The following is a 14041-nucleotide window of genomic DNA, read 5'->3' as shown; positions in this document are numbered from 1 at the left end:
ATAATATAATATAATATAATATAATATAATATAATATAATATAATATAATATAATATAATATAATATAATATAATATAATATAATATACTATAATATAATATAATATAATATGATATAATATAATATAATATAATTTAATATAATATAAATAGAAATAGGATTTATTTTCCGAATGCGATGTTTTAATGTATCATATAAGTGGTATAATCGGATTTAAATTTAATATGGGCTATATGGTGGCCAATATAATTTTTAGATTGAATCTCATCAAGGTAAGTATTCACTATTTTAATGACATGAAGACCTGCGTTATGGTGCATTCACACGAATTTGTTATCCAATATGACTGACAAATGGCAAAACATGATCTAAAATGTTTTTAATATACATATCAGCTGTCATTCACCCAATCACCTCCACAAGCTCGGTATCTCCTTTCCAATAAACACCACTCCATAGAACTGTGCCGCCACCACCAAAATTAACACTCTGTATGAGGTTACATCTGACATACCATTCACCATATGGAAGCAACATTGACAAAACTTCGTCTACAGAAGAGTTGGCGAACATGTCAATTGCAACCTCAAAAAGAGCGTTAGTTTTGGTGGTGGCGGCATAGTACTAATACGGAACGGTATTGCTTTGAAAGGACATATCGAACTCGTGAAGGTGGTTAGGCGAATGCCAACTGATATGTACCGGGTGTCCCAATAAGAATGGCTCTCGGCCATATCTCAGGAACCGTTTATACTACAGCTTTGGGTAAAAAATTTTATAACCAAAATTGTCCCTAGAAAAGCCTGGAAATTATTTTCATAATTGTAAGTCCACCGCTAGAGGGCGTAATTGAATATTGAACATTAAAAAATCGAAATTTTACAAAAATTTTCCTAATGAAAGGGCACTGGAAATCCAATCATCGTATTCTTCATACAATTCTGTGCATATTTTATTTCACATATTTAAGTCTACCTGTGCAAATAAGAGGTGGGGGTGAGTGGAAACCTTGTTATGAAAAAATCGCTGTAACTCCGGTTTTGCTTAATCGATTTTTACAAACTTGGTCTTGTTGAAAACAGCTCTTTTTCGTCAATGTAATAGTTATAATTTGGAAACAGCCTATTACGTAATAGGCCGGCTAAAAGGCGCTATTTATTTTTTTTAGAAATCTAGTTTTCTTTGGAAAATATTAAATACAAGTATGTACTTTTTCTCCTGTATTACAAAATTAGACCAAATTAGCAACAGAATACCGAAAACCGCATATCCATACCTTTTTTCTATCTCGAGATATCTTAAGAAACGTGTAAATTTTAAACATAACTGTTGCTGTCATATAAGTGGAAATATATAGAAGCACGTAGTGTGCTCTGGAAAAAAAACAAAGGAACATTGTCCAGATGTCACCGTATATAATGAATCAGAACAACAATAAGACAAATAACACTATAAAATATAACAAAAAAAGAGTGTGTGTACTTTGTACGCGAGTAAGTCTGAGAGGTGGACGCCACTGGTGATAGTAAACACGTGATAAATACGCTCCGTAAGAAAATTTCGAAACAACGAAAACTTACGAGCAGAAAATTGCGAAATTGTGACCATTGGAAAACTGGAACAATAAGCAGTGAATGTGAGTGAAATCAGAAGCTAAAACAAGAAGTAGTAAGTCAAAATCATTAATATTAAAAATAGATATAACCTTGAAAGTACGCCGGAATAGATATTTTGCATAGAGGTATATATTAACATAGAGGGAACCTACCTTCCGCGCTTCCTGACGACAAGATCTCATGGACTGGTTTGCTGCATCTCTTTCTAACACATTGTATCGAAAATCTATGATGACATTCAGTGTGAATATAGGCACGGAAGAGGAGGACAACTGTAGCAGCTTTACTATGCGTAAGAGTGAAACAGCACTAATCCAAATAAAAAAGATGGTGTCGTCACTTCGCTCTGAATGACACTCTCTCTATGCTAATATATAACTCTATGATATTTTGACATCCGCACGGTTGAAGTGTGTCAAATGTCTTACGCCTGACGTACACAGCACAAACAAACGTAACCACAGAACATATTACATATTTGCATCTATTACGCCGATAGAGTAGGCAATACATAATACATACAACAAGAGTGAAATACGCCGATAGCATAGGCAACACACAATTCAGCAATAGTAAATTATTGAATAAAACATCGTGTAAAATTAAATATGGGAGACGACAGCGAACAAAAACTGAATAAAATGATGAAAATGTTGGAAAACCTCATAAACGAAATTCGGGAAATAAAGCAGGAAAATTCTAAACAGATAACAGAACTAATTGATATGAACAGAGTTTTAACTGAAGAAAATTTCAGAATGAAAAAAGACATAGAACTGCTCGCAACAAAAGTAGAAAAGAACGAAAGAGACAAAAAGAGAAAAAACATTGTCATTACTGGTATAGAGACAGACAACGTCGGTAATAAATGTCTAAAGGAACAAGCCAAAAGTATCATGACAGATTTGCTAGAACTGCAAGTGGACCTGAAAGAAGTATATAGCATAGGGAAAAACAAATGCATCATAGAATTAGAATCATTCGGAGACAAACTGAGAGTAATGGAAGCCAAAAAGAAACTGAAGAACCATCCACATAAGAGAATATATATTGACCACAACCTATAATAAAAAGGAGGGCATCAGAGGAAAGAGAGAAAGGAAAAAGAGTGAGAATTGGATATAAAAAATTATGGGTTGATAACATACAATTCGATTGGATTGAAAATGAAAATAGATTAGAAAAACACTCATCTACGGAAAAACAAAAATTTAGGTAAAAAAACTGATGACAATAGACGAAGAAATGGACCGACAAATGGCAACGAAAAAGAAAACGAATAAGGATATGATCTTCACAGACACAACAACGAGCAACACAAAAATGAAAATACTGAAAATAGCAACGTGGAACATCAGAAGTATCAACGATAAAGAACGAGAACTCATACAGGAATTTGAAAGTTACAAACTAGACATCCTAGCAGTAACAGAATTAAAAAAGAAAGGACAGGGAACCATAGAACAAGAAGGGGGACATTTACTGTTATACAGTGGAGTAAAACCAGAGCTACGAGCGGCCGCAGGGGTTGGTTGCATTATAGCAAAAGAACATATAAAGCACATGACAAGATGGGAATTTATATCTGAGAAAATATTAAAAATTGAAATGAATATAGATCAAACTAGTAACACAACAATAATAATTGTATATGGACCAGGTGAAGATGAAGTTGCAAGTAAAAAAGATGACTTCTGGGAGGAGCTGACAGATATAGTGGAAAACGTAAATGGCAGACTAATCATCATGGGAGATTTTAACAGTAGAGTAGGAAAAGGAAATGACACAATAGATGTAATTGGAATGCATGGAGAGGAGACCAGAAACAATAATGGGAATAGGTTGATCAATTTTTGCATGGAGAACAACTTGATAGTAACGAATACGTTTTACATGCACAAAGATATACACAAATATACCAGAGAAGTTAGAAGCAGAAATGAAAGATCAATAATAGATTATGTACTAATCAACAGACAAAATCGAAAAGAAATAACTGACGTGAAAATTAATAGAGGCGCAGAAATCTACAGTGACCACTACTTATTAGTAGCTAAGTGGAAAATTGAGGATAATAACCATCAATAAATAACAAAAATGACAAGCCAGAACAAGAATAGGAACGAATCAATCAGATCCTATAAGCTACAAGACAAAAAGATTGCTGAACAATATAAAAACACTACAGAAACACACATCGAAAACAGAAGACAAATATGGCGAAGTCTGAATCTAGAAGAACTCTGGCTAGAATTTAAGGATACCATCCTAGAGGCAGCAAAAGAAACATGTGGTACAATAGTAGTAAATAAAAATATAAAACAGACAAGGTGGTGGAACGAAGAAATTAAAGATCAAGTGAAAAGAAAGAAAATTTTATGGAAACAATACCTCGGAGACAGAACAGATAATAATTACACGCTATATAAAGAACAACGTACTAATGTCAAAGAACTAGTAACCCGAGCCAAACAGAGATCCTGGGAAGAATTTGGAACAAAATTAGAAGAAAATAGCCAAGGAAACCAGAAGTTACTCTACAGAGTTTTGAAGAACCTACGAAAGGACAAACAACCAAACATAAGACAGATCAAATCAAAAGATAATGTACTACTGACAGATGAAGACGAAATTATGAAAAGATGGAAGGAGCATTTCCAAGATCTACTAAATGGAACAACCACCAGTAATGAGTCACATGAACAAACGACCACCCCCAACGTAGAACACGACGACGAAGACGAAAATATCGATAAGAATGAAGTACTGGAAGCCATCTCGCATCTAAAAGTAGGAAAATCAGCAGGCCATGATAAGATCACACCAGAAATGCTGAAAAATCTAGGGGTGTCAGGGGTAGAGATGTTAACAGAAATTCTCAACAAAGCATGGCACTTGGGTACTGTACCAGAAGATTGGAAAACAGGAATTATATTGCCCATTTTTAAGAAAGGGGACACAAGAAATTGCGGCAACTACAGAGGTATTACGTTGTTAAGTGTGGTGTCAAAATCGTACGAATATATTTTAAACAAAAAACTTAGTTCAATAGTTGAACACAACCTAGCAGAACCACAAAGTGGGTTCAGGAAAGGCCGGAGTACCCAAGACCACATCTTTACGATCAAACAAGTAACAGAAAAAACGAGAACTACTAAAACTGAAGTATATGCAGCATTTATAGATTTAGAAAAAGCATTCGATAAAGTTTCACAATACAAAGTATGGGAAAGTCTCGAACGAAGAAATATTGATCTCAAACTGAGGCAGGCTATACAAAGCTTATATAAACGTAACAAATGCTACATCAGGAAAGATAATACCCATTCTGAAACTTTTGAGATAAATGATGGACTAAAGCAGGGAGGAGTACTGAGCCCCACACTATTCATCGTACTCATGGATGACATCATAAAAGTAATGGAAGCAAAGACACGCAAATTACACATTGGTTACCACAGACTAGAACCTATAGGAATTTCAGTATGTGCATTTGCAGACGACCTGATGTTACTAGCACACAGCGAAGATGACCTCAAAAGGAACCTAATAATGTGGAAAGAGGAGCTGGAAGAGAGAAATATGAAAATAAACATGGAGAAAACAAAGATAATGGTCATGGGGAATGAAGATAAACAAGTAAATATAGAGATAAATAACAAGAAACTAGAACAAGTAACAACATATAAATGCTTGGGTGTGAAAATAGAGAATGGAGGAAGATCAGAAAAAGAAGTCAACGAAAGGATAACCATGGCGTCCAGAATGTACCACAGCTTAAACAGAACATTCATTGGAAAGAGAGAAGTAAGCAGCAGGACAAAGATGATGGTATATAAAACAATCTTCAGGCCAATCCTTACCTATGGTAGTGAGAGCTGGGTGCTAACACAATCATCGAAAAGCAGAATAAACTCCATGGACATGAAGTACCTAAGAAAAGTAAAAGGAATTACAAGACGTGATAGAATAAGAAACAGCAGTGTGCGAGAAGAACTACAAGTCGAACCAATAACACAAATATTAGATAGGAACAAGCTTAAATGGTTTGGACATTTGTGTAGAATGAACGATGATAGACAGGTAAAACGCATATGGGAGGCAAAAGTACAAAACAAGAGAGGAATAGGGAGACCAAAGAAAACCTGGAACGATGAAGTGGTAGAAATTCTGAGGACGAAAAATACAACGTGGACTGAAGCGAAACGAAGGGCCAAGAATAAGCAAGATTGGAGACGATTTATATATGATGTAGATGTATGAAATGTATTTGTAAACACCTTACACCTTTAGGTAGAAAGGTTTACTTTATATATATATATATATATATATATATATATATATATATATATATATATATATATATATATATATATATTTTACATACCAAATAAATGGTGTAAGATCACATCGTTAAATCCTCCGTATATCAATGGGTACCAATAGAATAGACTAGTTTCGCGATGCCTCGCTCGTCAGTATTCGGCTAGGTACGAATTGATACACCGACGGTTCAATGATGTGTCTTAATATTTCGCACCTCAGGTGCCGAGCTACAAAAGTGCCATCTACTCTGATGACCAAGAAGTAGAAACACGACTCGAAAAGAGAAGTTTTCCACAATCTTTTGAGCTGTATTAAAAGTTGCCTGCATGCAGGGCTTCGGCAAAAGCTTTGCCAATGCTAGATTTTACATACCAAATAAATGGTGTAAGATCACATCGTTAAATCCTCCGTATATCAATGGGTACCAATAGAATAGACTAGTTTCGCGATGCCTCGCTCGTCAGTATTCGGCTAGGTACGAATTGATACACCGACGGTTCAATGATGTGTCTTAATATTTCGCACCTCAGGTGCCGAGCTACAAAAGTGCCATCTACTCTGATGACCAAGAAGTAGAAACACGACTCGAAAAGAGAAGTTTTCCACAATCTTTTGAGCTGTATTAAAAGTTGCCTGCATGCAGGGCTTCGGCAAAAGCTTTGCCAATGCTAGATTTTACATACCAAATAAATGGTGTAAGATCACATCGTTAAATCCTCCGTATATCAATGGGTACCAATAGAATAGACTAGTTTCGCGATGCCTCGCTCGTCAGTATTCGGCTAGGTACGAATTGATACACCGACGGTTCAATGATGTGTCTTAATATTTCGCACCTCAGGTGCCGAGCTACAAAAGTGCCATCTACTCTGATGACCAAGAAGTAGAAACACGACTCGAAAAGAGAAGTTTTCCACAATCTTTTGAGCTGTATTAAAAGTTGCCTGCATGCAGGGCTTCGGCAAAAGCTTTGCCAATGCTAGATTTTACATACCAAATAAATGGTGTAAGATCACATCGTTAAATCCTCCGTATATCAATGGGTACCAATAGAATAGACTAGTTTCGCGATGCCTCGCTCGTCAGTATTCGGCTAGGTACGAATTGATACACCGACGGTTCAATGATGTGTCTTAATATTTCTTAATATATATATATATATATATATATATATATATATATATATATATATATATATATATATATATATATATATATATAGAAAAAGAAGTAGGTACTATGTTGACTTATTTAAAAAACAATTTTAAGTTTCTGTGGGTTGGAGTCAATAAAAAAGGGCTTTTAGAAAACTATTTTATATCTCTCAAGCTTTCGAATGTTAATTACATTCCTTTTCAAGAGCTAAAATACAGAGTTGCTAATAAAGTGGAAACAAAAATGATGTAAAAAATATAACTCACCAGATAAATTTAGGTTGGTTATTAAACTGCTAACTTAAGTAACATCAAATATAAATTATTATCAAAATGTATATTTCCCAGACTGTAAGGAAAATTTATGAATTTTTATTTAATTTTGAATTTAAAATTATCGATAAAATAAATTTTTTTTATAAAATTCAAAGTCAATGTCAAATAAAAAGTCATCCTACATAGACAAGTAAATGAAAGTGGGGTATATTTAAGTATATTACCAAATGATAATTTATTAAAAAGAAAGAAAAAGAAGATTTAAATAAGTAGAAAAATATTTTGTTTTTATATTATAGTTTACAGAAGTGCAAATTTTTTTTAAAAAAGGATATAAAAAATAGAATAAAAAAAATTTTTTTGGAATCAATGTGTCTTATGGTTTTATGGTGAAATATTTGAATTATAAAGAGATGATGTAGTTATAAATTTTACTTAAATTTTGAATTTCTGATCTTTTATTTAAACTATTATCACTTTTACTAATAGATACCATTTCCAAAAAGGTCCTTTTGAATTTATTACCTTGACTGCACAAAATTTTAGTATTATCGAAATCCATTATATGGTTTTTGTCAATTACATGCTCTGCCAAAGCACAAGAAGGTTTTTTTATTCTACAATCGCTTTTATGCGAAATAATACGATTAGACAAATTCCTTCCAGTTTCACCAATATATACAGCCTCACACTGAGTACAATTAATGCTGTATACTACATTAATTTTTTCTAACATATCTATAGGATATTTGATCTTAGAATACAGAGATGTAATGGTTTTGATGTTTTTTGTTGCTATTTTTATACTGTCAATAACCTTTAAAATTTTTATTAATTTAGGTGTTAATGATGGTATGTAGGGGAGTGAATGGTAATATATGTTTTGATTACCAGAAGCATTGTTTTGAGATCTCACTAAAGATGGTGTTAGATTATTAACATGAACTATGTTAGAAAATGTTAAAATATTAACATATGCTACACAGGATGCTGTTTTCTAACATAGTTCATGTTAATAATCTAACACCATCTTTAGTGAGATCTCAAAACAATGCTTCTGGTAATCAAAACATATATTACCATTCACTCCCCTACATACCATCATTAACACCTAAATTAATAAAAATTTTAAAGGTTATTGACAGTATAAAAATAGCAACAAAAAACATCAAAACCATTACATCTCTGTATTCTAAGACCAAATATCCTATAGATATGTTAGAAAAAATTAATGTAGTATACAGCATTAATTGTACTCAGTGTGAGGCTGTATATATTGGTGAAACTGGAAGGAATTTGTCTAATCGTATTATTTCGCATAAAAGCGATTGTATAATAAAAAAACCTTCTTGTGCTTTGGCAGAGCATGTAATTGACAAAAACCATATAATGGATTTCGATAATACTAAAATTTTGTGCAGTCAAGGTAATAAATTCAAAAGGACCTTTTTGGAAATGGTATCTATTAGTAAAAGTGATAATAGTTTAAATAAAAGATCAGAAATTCAAAATTTAAGTAAAATTTATAACTACATCATCTCTTTATAATTCAAATATTTCACCATAAAACCATAAGACACATTGATTCCAAAAAAATTTTTTTTATTCTATTTTTTATATCCTTTTTTAAAAAAAATTTGCACTTCTGTAAACTATAATATAAAAACAAAATATTTTTCTACTTATTTAAATCTTCTTTTTCTTTCTTTTTAATAAATTATCATTTGGTAATATACTTAAATATACCCCACTTTCATTTACTTGTCTATGTAGGATGACTTTTTATTTGACATTGACTTTGAATTTTATAAAAAAAATTTATTTTATCGATAATTTTAAATTCAAAATTAAATAAAAATTCATAAATTTTCCTTACAGTCTGGGAAATATACATTTTGATAATAATTTATATTTGATGTTACTTAAGTTAGCAGTTTAATAACCAACCTAAATTTATCTGGTGAGTTATATTTTTTACATCATTTTTGTTTCCACTTTATTAGCAACTCTGTATTTTAGCTCTTGAAAAGGAATGTAATTAACATTCGAAAGCTTGAGAGATATAAAATAGTTTTCTAAAAGCCCTTTTTTATTGACTCCAACCCACAGAAACTTAAAATTATATATATATATTTAAGTCTACCTGTGCAAATAAGAGGTGGGGGTGAGTGGAAACCTTGTTATGAAAAAATCGCTGTAACTCCGGTTTTGCTTAATCGATTTTTACAAACTTGGTCTTGTTGAAAACAGCTCTTTTTCGTCAATGTAATAGTTATAATTTGGAAACAGCCTATTACGTAATAGGCCGGCTAAAAGGCGCTATTTATTTTTTTTAGAAATCTAGTTTTCTTTGGAAAATATTAAATACAAGTATGTATTTTTTCTCCTGTATTACAAAATTAGACCAAATTAGCAACAGAATACCGAAAACCGCATATCCATACCTTTTTTCTATCTCGAGATATCTTAAGAAACGTGTAAATTTTAAACATAACTGTTGCTGTCATATAAGTGGAAATATATAGAAGCACGTAGTGTGCTGTGGAAAAAAAAACAAAGGAACATTGTCCAGATGTCACCGTATATAATGAATCAGAACAACAATAAGACAAATAACACTATAAAATATAACAAAAAAAGAGTGTGTGTACTTTGTACGCGAGTAAGAAGTTATAGTTCTATTATTATGATTTTAACGAAATAAATATATTTTAAACAGTTTAATTTTATTTTTATTTAAATATTACACTAATTTTAATACTTAAAATAATACCAGAAAAATAGCATTAATATGGAAACTTTTATGAATTGTTGCCTCCGCGCGTTTGCTTTTCTCTCGATGAATCGTAGAAAATGTAAAAACGTCAGATTTTATACACAAATTTTTAATTTTTATTTCATTATATTTTAATATCAATTATCCTATTCCCAACTAAGATAAATACATAACTGTTGTTGTCAGCGGTAAACTAAGTTAAGGAAGTCAAAGTGGAAACAAGTAGTGTGGATATCTGAAAAATGTTTCTTTGTTTTTTTCCATAGCACACTACTTGCTTCTATATATTTCCACTTATATGACAGCAACAGTTAGGTTTAAAATTTACACGTTTCTTAAGATATCTCGAGATAGAAAAAAGGTATAGACATGCGGTTTTCAGTATTCTGTTGCTACTTTGGTCTAATTTTGTAATACAGGAAAAAAATACATACTTGTATTTAATATTTTCCAAAGAAAACTAGATTTCTAAAAAGAAAATAAATAGCGCCTCCTAGCCGGCATATTACGTAATAGGCTGTTTCCAAATTATAACTATTACATTGATGAAAAAGAGCTGTTTTCAACAAGACCAAGTTTGCAAATATCGATTAAGCAGAACCGGACTTACAGCGATTTTTTCATAATAAGGTTCCCACTTACCCCCATCTCTTATTTGCATAGGTAGACTTAAACTTGTGAAATAAAATATGCGCAGAATTTTATGAAGAATACGATAATCGGATTTCCAGTGCCCTTTCATTAGGAAAATTTTGTAAAATTTCGATTTTTTAATTTTTGATATTCAATTACGCCCTCTAGCGATGGACTTACAATTATGAAAATAATTTCCAGGCTTTTCTCGAGGCAACTTTTCTTATAAATTTTTTTTCCCGAAGCTGTACTACAAACGGTTCCTGACATATGGCCGAGCGCCATTCTTATTGGGACACCCGGTACATTGAAAACATTTTAGAAGATCGTGTTTTGCCATTTGAAAGCCATATTGAATATGACATATTGGTGCTAATGCACGTCTTCATGTCGCTAGCATAGTGGATATGTACTTACCTTGATGAGAGTCAATTTAAAAATTATACTGGCCAGTATATCGCCCAGATCAGATTTAAATCCGATTATAGCATTTATGTGATACTTTAAATTAAAACATCGCATTCGGAAAAGAAATCCTATTCCTATGATACAGGGGGCTAAGGATAGCAGCACAAAAAATTCCATTCCACATGCATATTATGCAATATTTTTGTCCGTATAATACCGGGTGTTCAATTATATTTTCCCCCATTTTAACTGCCTATAACTTATAAACGGCTAAGATAGAAATATTGGGCTTTCGCTGAAATGTTTTATTTTAGTAAAAGTTTTGTTTGAATGGATTGAATTTTTTATATGGCTATTAACCTTCCGATGGTCAACCTTTTTTTGTTACAGGGATGACCAAGGGGGGAAAATGACCCCAGGTCAAAAATGTCAAAAATGACAATTAACAAAAAAATGAAGCTTTTTTTTATTTTTTTTTTATTTTTTATTTTTTTATGGCATGGACTTTTTGTCATTTAGTCAGTCACAACATGAGTATTAGTGTCATGTGTAGTGTGTATGTTAAGTAAGTGTCTTGTTACTTTGCAAAGTCGACGTCATTAGCGTAAAACTACTTGGAATTACACATAATAGACGGTATTTTACTAAACATCAACTTCAGAATATATTTTTTATTCGAAAAATATAGGGAATTTTTTTTATTTCAAAATATGAGGATATCTAGAATGATATTAAAGTCAAATAAAAAAATAATGAGTTAAAAATTGAAAATACTTTTGAATTTATTAAAGAAAAACATACGCTGGGGTCACAATTTCCCCCGCTTGGTCATCCGAAGGTTAACAAAAATGGCGGATTTAAAAAAAAAACGTTGTTGACATTTTTTTAAATGAAACACCCAGTATATTTTTGTTAATTGAAAGAACCGTCGTTCGCCTATCCAGCGATATAAAGTTTTTTAAAATCGGTTGTCAAATGACTGAGTAATTAATTTTTAAAATGAGTGATGCAATGTAAAAAATCACATAACAGAATATCAATTTGCTTATTTGTTCATATTATGTTATTTAGTTATGTGATTTCCACGTTGTATCTCTCAGTTTACAAATTAATTACTCAGTCATTTGACAACCGATTTTAAAAACTTTATATCGCAGGATAGGTGAATGACCATTCTTTCAATTTACAAAAAAATATACTGGGTGTTACATTAAAAAAAAAGTCAACAAGGTTTTTTTCAAAAATCCGCCATTTTTTTCGTAATTGAAAGCGATATATAAAATCCAATCCATTCAAACAAAACTTTTACTACAATAAAACATTTCAGCGAAAACCGCATATTTCTATCTTGAGCCGTTTAAAAGTTACAGGCAGTTAAAATGGGGTAAAATATAAGTGGACACCCGGTATAATATAATATAATATAATATAATATAATATAAAATAATAAATATAATATAATATAATATAACATAATATAATATAATATAATATATTATAATATAATATAATATAATATAATATAATATAATATAATATAATATAATATAATATAATATAATATAATATAATATAATATAATATAATATAATATAAAACCTTAATTCGACCAATTGCTATGGCAGTGAAGCCTGAAAGAAACATCCAAAAACAAACTAGACACATTCGAAAGGAAAGTACTGAGGAGAATACTAGGACCTGTGAGAGAAAACGGAATCTTCAGAAATCGATACAACAACGAGCTTTATCAACTTTATAAGGAAACACCCCTGTCAAAATACCTTCATTGAATACAAATATTGCAATGGACCGGACATTTGATAAAAATGGGAGAGGATAGGCTACCAAAAAGAGCAGTGAACGCTAGAATGCAGGGAAAGAGACCGGTTGGAAAGCCAAGATAGCGCTAAGAAGACACAGTAAATAGCGACGCACAAGCCCTTTTAGAAGTCCATGTATGAAAAGCAGCCACAGACAAACAAGGATGGAGGCAAAAAATAAAGGAGGCCAAGGCTCAATTAGGGCTGTATGCCGTAGAAGAAGAAGAAGAAGAAGAAAAAGAAGAAGAAGAAGAAGAAGAAGAAGAAGAAGAAGAAGAAGAAGAAGAAGAAGAAGATGAAGAAGAAGAAGAAGAAGAAGAAGAAGAAGAAGAAGAAGAACAAGAATATAAAAGCCTATTAAAGTCTTAAGTTTAAACAAGAATCTGCGAAAATCTGTTTAAAAATGAATTTAAATAAAACAAAAGTGAACGAATCAAAATATTATCACAATCGACTTGGGTGGAAGTGATATCGAAAGTGTCGAAGTCGAAGAGTGCCTATACAAAAACAGAATCAAACGGCAGAGATAACTAAAAAAATCCCCTTGGGCAATAGTAAGAAGAAGACGAAGAAAAAGAAGAAGAAGAAGAAGAAGAAGAAGAAGAAGAAGATGAAGAAGAAGAAGAAGAAGAAGAAGAAGAAGAAGAACAAGAATATAAAAGCCTATAAAGTCTTAAGTTTAAACAAGAATCTGCGAAAATCTGTTTAAAAATGAATTTAAATAAAACAAAAGTGAACAAATCAAAATATTATCACAATCGACTTGGGTGGAAGTGATATCGAAAGTGTCGAAGTCGAAGAGTGCCTATACAAAAACAGAATCAAACGGCAGAGATAACTAAAAAAATCCCCTTGGGCAATAGTAAGAAGAATCAGTGTTGGTGAAAAACAAAAAGATACCAAAAATCTAAAAAAAAATGGGAGCTTTCGGGAACTATCCCGTTTTATTTATTTAAACAAACGGTATTCAACAGTTGTTGTATTCTACCAGTTATGGCTTATGGAATAAAGACCGTGAGACTTACAGAGTT

The sequence above is a fragment of the Diabrotica virgifera genome, chromosome 8, assembly GCF_917563875.1.
Source record: "Diabrotica virgifera virgifera chromosome 8, PGI_DIABVI_V3a".
Classification (NCBI taxonomy): Eukaryota; Metazoa; Arthropoda; class Insecta; order Coleoptera; family Chrysomelidae; genus Diabrotica; species Diabrotica virgifera.
Note: the sequence above shows the minus strand (reverse complement) of the source record.